We start from the raw sequence: 9,193 nt of genomic DNA, 5'->3' as shown, positions 1-9,193 counted from the left end.
GGATGCACCAACCCCCCTCACTGTAGCAACTGCAAGGGCCCCCATGGGGCACGTGACCGCAAATGTACTTTCTGGCAACGAGAACAAAACATTCAAACTCGCATGGCGGAGGAAAATATCTCCTATTACGAGGCGAAGGCCAAACTTTCCGGTACCTTCCAACCACCCCTAACCCGGGAAGATATTTTAAACCCCCTGCTCAACAGGCGCGACTTCCCCAAATTGTCTCCCACACCCACCTCGACCCCCACGAATGGAACACGCCAACTCGGCGCTTGGGACAACCCTTTTCATACTTTACAGACGCACTTTGCATCTGCACCTCCCACCCCAAGCGATCGTCAGACCGCCACACCGCAGGCAGTGAAAACAGCCCGCTCCACAAACAAAATCCACCCCCGCCGCTGGACTGGCAAGTCCAATACTCCTGTGCCCCATTCCTCCCACCAGGAACAACACCCAGATTTACAAGTTCAGGCACCCAGCCCTAACGTTGACAAAACAAGAACGATTTCCAGCTCCTCGACATCAGAAGATGAATTTACCCCCTCTCCCCCCATTGGGCGTAACGCTCATCCGGCCCGGAGGGCCCCCCCGGACAAGGTACCACCACCGTCATCGGAACCACAGCAAGTTCTAAATTCCGAACAACAAACAATCTACAAATCACTCCTGGACCTCATAACAAACTTATGGGCATCAGTGCTCCACATATCAAACATACGCGAACAAAAGATTCTCATTCAGCAAATACAAGCCCTCACGACTCAACTGTTATCAATAATAGAAGACTGATTACCCATCCATTTTTGTTTCTCTTTATTCTTCGGTTTTTCTTCAATTTTTCCTCGTTTTCTTACCCTATTGACAAAATGAAGATATTACAACGGAAGCCCGTCAATTCCGGCATAGACCGCCTCCATGAGTCTCCCTCCCTTTTTTATTTTCCCTCCCTTCCTCCCCCTCCATGGCATTTCCAGTTATTATTCAATGGAACGTCCGCAGCTTTTCGGCCAGAAAATGTGAAATACAGAAACTTGTGGCGGATTATAAACCACATCTCCTCAGCCTACAAGAGGTGAAAGGAACTCGCTATGAGAATTACAGACTCCCACATTTCATCTCCTACGGTCCCCCTTTCCCCGCAACACAACGAGGTGTTGCCATTTACGTCCATGAAAATATTCCACATTCCCCCCTCACTCTCCCCTCCTCCCTTCCGTTAATACATCAGTTCAATGTCGAACTTGTTGCTGTACGCATCCAGTTCCATCAACACCTATTCACACTCCTCTCCCTCTATATTCCTCCCCATCATTCTTCGCAGAATATCCCTTTATCCACCCTCACAGACCTCCTCGCCCTACTCCCAGGACCCTATCTCATAACCGGAGATTTCAATAGCCATAACCGAATGTGGGGCAATGTACAGACCGATAGATTAGGTTACCACATTGAAAATTGGATATTTGAGAACGACTTTATTCTAATGAATGACGGTACCCCCACCCACTACCCACACAATGGTTCCAGCCCGACCGTCATCGATTTAACAATAGTGTCCCCTAACCTCTTTCCTCATATCAACTGGACAAACGATTTAGACTTACGAGGGAGTGATCACACGCCGATATTTATTTGTTTACCAAATATCTTTCCGAATACAGGCGTGACTGACATCCCTGTCCGTCGATGGACACGAGAATCTATTAATTGGAATACCTTCCGGTCATATTTCCTTAAATTATATTACACGGACGACATACCCTCTCACCGGACAATGACGTACACCAAATTTCTCCAAATGCTTACGTTAGCGCTTGATCGGAGCGGTACGCGCCAAAAATTATTTTCCATTGACCGATTCCCTAAGATTCATTGGTGGAACAAACAGTGTGCCGCCATCAAAAAAAAAAAAACACACTAAAAAAATTTTATGCCAAACACCCCACGCCCGAAATATGGCTGGAGCTCCATAAACTACAGACGCTCGCCAAAAATACGTATACCAAAGCAAAACGACAGGCGTGGAAACTATTCTGCCAGTCACTCGATGTGACTCTCCCCATAGGAGCCATTTGGCGTAAATTCAACTCCTTACGACACCCCCATATTCCCCGCCCCCGACCGCTCAATAATGCATGGGAAGTGGAATTCATGGACCTCCTCACACCCCCTACGGTTACCTTACCTCCCCCATCCCTAACCCCGACAAACTTTTCCTTTACAGCAGATTTCCCTACTGTTACCATTTCGGAACTCCAACATATCCTAGAGAATACCCCCTCTACTGCCCCAGGATATGATGGCATCACCTACGACACCCTTAAACACCTCCCAGAACAAGGACTTAATATCCTCACGGCAATTTTCAACTCTGTTTACCGTAGGGGTAAAATCCCGCGAGGCTGGACCCAACATATTGTCATTCCAATATTAAAACCGACGAAACCAGCTACCCATGCGACGTCTTACCGTCCCATTGTCCTTATACCTGTAATGGCTAAATTATTCGAAAAAACATTACAACACCGAATAACTTGGAATTTAGAGAAACGAAACTTTTTCCCCCCCCCTCTCAAATGGGTTTTCGAACCGGACTCGGCAGCCAAGATGCTATCTGTACTCTCACAGTGGCAATTCAGAATAGCCAAATCTTGAGACAGTATTGCTTTAGCTTATTCATAGACATTGCTCACGCCTACGATTCGGTCCACATCCCCATATTATACCAAATACTTAACAATATTCACATTCATCCGGGGGTAGCCCAATTAATATGGCAATTATATCACGAACGAATATTGGTTTTTTGGTTCTCCCATAACGTTACGGGACCACGAATAATTCGGAGTGGTGTCCCCCAAGGCTCCCCGCTCAGCCCAATTCTGTTTAATATATACACACAATACTTGCATCAAACACTAAATTCTAATCACCATATACTGCAATATGCCGACGATTTTTGTTTTTACAATAGCACACCAGATGCCACTCGAGGCATATTAGACCTACGCAAATTCATCATTCAATTACGTGATCAATTAGCGCTCCGCGGCTTATCATTTTCCCCGGAGAAATCACAGATCATTATTTTCAATCCGTATACGCTCACCCGCTATCCCAATACGTTAACTCATTTACATCAAATTCCGGTGGTCCAAACCTGTAAATACTTAGGCATCCACTTCGACCGTAAATTAACTTGGCAACCACATCTCACCTATTTGCACACAAGAGGGAAAAAATTGATCAACATTTTGAAAGGGCTCGCCACCACCAAATGGGGGGGTCACCCCTCCATTATGTTATTATTTTATAAGAATTGCTTCCGCTCACTTTTCGACTATTCGGCGCCCGTACTGGGAGGGATGTCTGATCGCTGGCTCCAAAAAATGGATATCTTACAGCGACAGGCACTCCGAATCTGCCTCGGACTAATGGCATCTAGCCCTAATGTGAGCGTTTATGGAGAGAGTACTGAACTGCCTCTCTCATTCCGATATCAATATTCTACAACGAAATACATCTTGAAAACATGGGAACGACACCCTCACCCCTTTAATTCCGTATTCGCTATTCAACGCCAACTGAATGCAACTCTCAATCTCGATAGCTCTCGCCTTCGGCTTTTCTTTTTATCTTGTTATAATATCGATAGCGACGCCTACCATCTCAGCTTTACATTTACATCCCCTTTGATATACACTCTCCCAATACTCATCGCCCCTATTCCGCATATTAACTTTACTGATTTCGGAAGACATGAATATTACAAAGAACTCTGGCCCGACCATATTTTTATCTACACAGACGGGTCCAAAAATGCTGACCGAGTTGGATGTGCCTTTTATGTCCCCCAATACAATGTTGTACGACAATTTTCCCTCTCGTCAGAAGCATCTATCTATTCGGCTGAATGCTATGCCATTTATCAGGCCTTGATTCACGCTCGCGAAGCACACTACACGCAAACTTTAATTCTTACAGATGCCCTTAGCGTATTATTCGCGATCGCTCGTTGCGGTAAGGATGCATATCGGTTGCAACTCTTTCCCATCTTAATCTTACAAGAGTACTTTCACCTCCAAAACAAAGCCCAACGCGTCCAGTTTACCTATGTCAAAGCGCATAGCAATCTTAATCCTCACCAAGACCTTGTGGATCATTATGCCAAAACAGCTGTGGACGTTCCTTCCCCCTCTACAATACGACTCGCCTATACTGATCTTCTCCCACGGGTCAAAAAAAAAATCCAATCTCAGTGGGAAAATCGGGTTCAAGACGCAGTAGCAAAAACCACTACTTACAAATGGTTTTATGATAAACTCCCTATTCGACCTTGGTTTCATCATCTAAAAATACCCCGTGAAGTGATCACCTGTATCCTTCGCCTAAGAACGGGACATGTGACCACAAACGAACATCTGGCACGCATTCATCAAACTCCCTCTCCCAATTGTACCTGCGGAGAACATAAACAAACCCCCACCCACTTATTTTTCCAATGCCCGCTATGGAACACACAACGCCAGGCACTTTTCCACAGACTACATCGACAACAGGTTGCCTCTCCTTTCTCCTTGCCCACACTACTTTCATCTCCTTCCCCCTCAACTATGTGGATTCTCTATGGCTTTGCCCGACAGTGCGAACTTCGCTTTTGATTCCCGCCCTCATCATTACTGTACTATAGTGACTGTGAAGTGAAGTGAAGTGTCAAATAATATAGTGATGTACATCTTAGTACGCGAACTCCTAACCCTCAATGTTCTCAGACCGTTGCCCAAGACTGCTATCATCTAAGCGGTGCGGGGCATGAAGAAGAAGAAGAAGAAGAAGAAGTCTTACAAACATAATAACACATTATCTTGGAGCATTTGAAGGTACCTCCCCTTGACTGTGATGTTGTGAGGCAATGTTTTGAAACCTCACTCTGCCTGAGATCACTGATTCTCCAAGAAATGTATAATGAAAATTAATGTTACTGAACACCGAGGATATGACTGATATGGTCATATGGACTTTCGCTGTATACGCACTACAAAAGTAACAACCTTAGAGTGACTGGATTCGACCTAGGGTATGTGCCCTTCCCTTCTTTGGCTCTTAATCCACGCGATAATTTGCACAACAATGAGTCCGTAGATAGCTTAATTAATATTAGGTGTAAGTATGAGGGGTAGGTGGGAGAACAGTATACGCTGAGCCTCGCCCGCTAAATAAAGATATTAAAGAGTAGAACGACAGGAAAAATCGTTCGTATAGAACATAATCTGGTCTCTCTGCAGAACAAAATTTATATCCCCTGAAGGGACGTACATTCTGTTTCCATTTTCCGGTGTTATTTTTCCGTTTACTATTATATTTTTGTGCGAAAAAATGTGTTTTCTGCTACTAAAATCAATTCCTCGGCTCATTTTTCCATTCGTTCGCGTCCATATTATTTACGTACAGTTTCTTTCATTATTTCAGACGAGGAATGCTTACAAGGTTAGGTTAGGTTCCAATATCATAAATACAATGAAAAATGTTTTGGTAATTATCCGATAAGGCCTGAACACCTCTCACTCGTTTATTTCGTTAATTTTAGCATTGATGCTTACTTATTCTGCATTGCGGAAGATTCTTTAAGGTGAAGTTATGCCCTTTTCCATAAAATAGTGTCAACTTTTCATATTACGAGTCATTATTTGTCTTCCTTGTTCTGCTTGGGTAACAGACAATATGGCGTGCACTCGTCATGGATCATCGCACATCGTGCTTGTGGTTTGTCGATTTGGACTGGGTATGCAGTGTTTCAAACTTTTTAACCGAAAAATACCTAGTTTCGTGTTCATGTCATCACAAACCATTGACTGATAGCCCCAAAAACCATTCACGATAGCCCCAAAAACCATCCACGATGGCCCCAAAAAACATTCACGGTAGCCACACGGACCATTTCCGGCAAGGTTAGGTAAGGTAAACATAGTTAAAAAAATAAAATTCTCGTAAAAAAAAAAGGCACGTTTGGAATCACTGGCGAGACCGTGTGACTTTTGATGCGCGCACCATCTGGATGTACATAATGGAAACAACGGCCTAAAGTTACAGAAGATGCAAGTTCCTTACGTAACAAGTGATTATTTCTTGTTCTGCAGCATTCTATGGTGAAGTTTTCAGTTTCCGTGAAAGAAAATACCCCCAAGAACTTCGACAATGCTACAAAAGTCACGCAGTCTCGCCAGTGTTTCCAAACGTGCCTTTTTTTAAGTTTTTTTTTTTTTTAACTATGCTTACCTAACTTAACCTTTGCCGGAAATTGTCCGTGGGGCTATCGTGAATGGTTTTTGGGGCTATCTGTCAATGGTTTGTGTTGACATAATGAACACAAAAGTAGGTATTTTTTGGTTAAGAAGGTTGGAAACACTGCATACCCACTCCAAATTGACAAAACACAAGCACGACATGCGATGATCCACGGCTGTGCGTGCCATATTGTATGTTCCGCAACGGAAGAAGGAACCAAAAGAATTACTCTCGCCAGTGTTTCCAAACGTGCCTTTTTTTACGAGAATTAGTATTTTTTTAAAACTATGCTTACCTAACTTAACCCAACCTAACCTAACCTTGCTGTAAATGGACCGGGGGCAATCGTGGATGGTTTTTGCAGCTATCGTGAATGGTTTTTGGGGCTATTGGGAATGGTTTTTGGGGCTATTGTGAATGGTTTTTGGGGCTATCGTGAATGGTTTTTGGGGCTATCGTGAATGGTTTCTGGGGTTATCCGTCAATGGTTTGTGATGACATAATGAACACGAAAGTAGGTATTTTTCGGTTAAGAAGGTTGGAAACACTGTATACCCACTCCAAATTGACAAAACACAAGCACGACGTTCGATGATCCACAGCTGTGCACGCCATATTGTATGTTCCTCAAAGGAAGAAAGGATCCAAATGAATTACTCGTAATGTGAAAAATCAAAGTTATTTTAGTGTAAAAAGCATAATGGCACCTTCAGCTATGTTCCGCAATACACAATTGGTAAGAACGAACCATTTGAAACTGAAAATATCCGATAGAAATGTGTCTCCGATATAACAGACATTTACCAAATGTTTTTCATTCTACTAAAAGCTATGCATTTCTCCCTTTCGTTCGTCCATATTATTCCGATGAGAAATGCCTACAAGGTTAGGTTAGGCATGTTAGGTTAGGTTTCATTAGCATAAATACAATGACAAATTATTATTTAGGCTACAATGAAAAATGTTTTTCATGCTACTAAAAGCTATGCATTTCTCCATTAGTTTGTGTCCATATTGTTTATGCACAGTTTCTTTCATTATTTCGACGAGGAATGCCTACAAGGTTAGGTTAGGCCTGTTAGGTTTGGTTTCATTAGCATAAATACAATGACAAATTATTATTTAGGCTAAGAGAACTAAACCTAGCTACCTAACAACGTAGGCATTTTTTGGCTTTCACTAGATTTGTGCAGTGCCACGATTTGAAGAGAGCCCATCCTGAACTCGTATTTCTCCTAACCTGAACTCGTATTTATTGTTTTTTATCGAAAATTAGACATTTCCACACCTTGAAAGTTACTTTTCCCGATTACTAACTTCAAACCATTACCATAAAATTAGGAATCGCATTCCTCCTAAGCAGCCCATATTCTGCAGGCTTACCCATAATCATAAATGACGCAAAAGTACAAGTGCCCTGCGTTCACTTTTTTAATGGGAAATTTTATAATAGACCGTGCCTTGCATGAACAGTATATATTTTGTGTTTCAACTATACAATGTATTGTTAACACACATAAGAGAGAACCCATTATTACTTGTAGCAAATATCAGTTACATGAGTTGACAAAAATGCTGTGTGTGTATCGAAATGTTTCAAATTGAAGTGCTTGTTTTCTTATTATATGATTTTTTAAATGTCAGAATACATTTGTATTAACACATTTTATGATTGGACCTTCAGCTAGCAATTTTTTTGGGAAGCACCCTTTTACCTCCATTTACCATTGTTAAACCATAGAGCTTTACCCCAACTAACCCCGACACTTCACCAAACACCCTAACACAGCTAACATTTTTCACTTCAGGCACAGGATTAATGGGCACTAAAACTCGCAGTAGCAGGCAAAAGGTCTCAAAATTTTATGTTAAAGACGAGAAAAATCAAGAGCCGAAGTTCTGATTGTTTAATTCCAAATTTATCATGATGCACAGGCATTTTTATATGATTCTTTGCAATTAGCCATTCGTTTACAGATTGCTGCTGCTACCTACTTAATGAGCAGGGTTTGCAAAGGGGCATTTCATCGCTAAATCCTTTCGTTGTCAGGTTTAGTGCTCTTAGCATTAGAATAACATTCCTAAATGCTTTAAATACCTGGTCCCCTAATATCTTGTCTTGGATATGAAACTATCTTCGAGCCTCACATGAAAATCCAGAAAAACGTGTCTCCCAGTCAACTGGAAAACATGAATGCATACTTGCGTAAGCTACATTTATCTGGTAAATTAACAGTGCTAATTAATTTCTCCAAGCTTCGACCTTACTCCCACAACCATTTCCAGTATTCTAAAGCACTTCCTAATACTCCTATAAAACTTGTGAAAAATCATTAAACATTCGGAACCATTACCAAATCAAAATCCAATCAGAATGTATAGATATTGAATAGATTTTTCCATTTTAGGCACTGAAAGGAGTTATTTTCAAAATAGGCACCACAAGAACTCATGTCTTTCTTTCAGAAATGGCGTGAAAATGGATTTTAACCATTTTCAGAAGCCAAATTTTTGTTGCATTAGTACAGATTAGCAGTTTCTCAGACCGTGCATGAATACTTGTTATACTCCACTATAGTGCACTCGGGTTGACTGTTACCGACAGTTGGACAAGTCATTCACCATGGGCTAGCGCGATCATAAAATTGCTGAACATGGGCAAAAGAGAGAGGGAGAAATGGAATCCAATCAAAAGGTGTAGATATTCAGTGGATTTCATATCATTTTCCCTTTTTAGGCACTAGAATGGTAGTTATCTTTAAAATAGGCACAATAAAACTGGTGTATTCATTTTAGAAATGGTCTGAAACAGATTTTCAACTTGACCTGGAACAAAAATGACATTTTAGGGCAAATCGTCAGCGTATTCATGATCTGTGAAGGAAGGTTGGGTAATTTAAAA

At 41.8% G+C, this 9,193-nt stretch overlaps 1 protein-coding gene across 2 annotated transcripts in view; it reads left to right on the top strand.

The window, feature by feature from the left end:
• Positions 1 to 4,065: 4,065 nt before the first annotated feature.
• LOC145988754 (tRNA (34-2'-O)-methyltransferase regulator WDR6) overlaps positions 4,066 to 9,193 on the top strand; it is a 64,222-nt gene continuing 59,094 nt past the window's right edge. The window contains exon 1 of one of the 2 annotated variants that reach the window (XM_083123914.1): positions 4,066 to 4,886. The gene's annotated coding sequence lies outside the window, so the exon portion shown is untranslated. Of the gene's footprint in view, positions 5,084 to 9,193 lie in introns of both variants that reach the window. The other variant, XM_083123913.1, reaches the window with a different exon arrangement.

Source organism: Lepisma saccharinum, chromosome 6 (genome assembly GCF_977018435.1).
Source record: "Lepisma saccharinum chromosome 6, izLepSacc3.1, whole genome shotgun sequence".
NCBI lineage: Eukaryota > Metazoa > Arthropoda > Insecta > Zygentoma > Lepismatidae > Lepisma > Lepisma saccharinum.
Note: the sequence above shows the minus strand (reverse complement) of the source record. Positions and strands in the feature narration are given on the sequence as shown.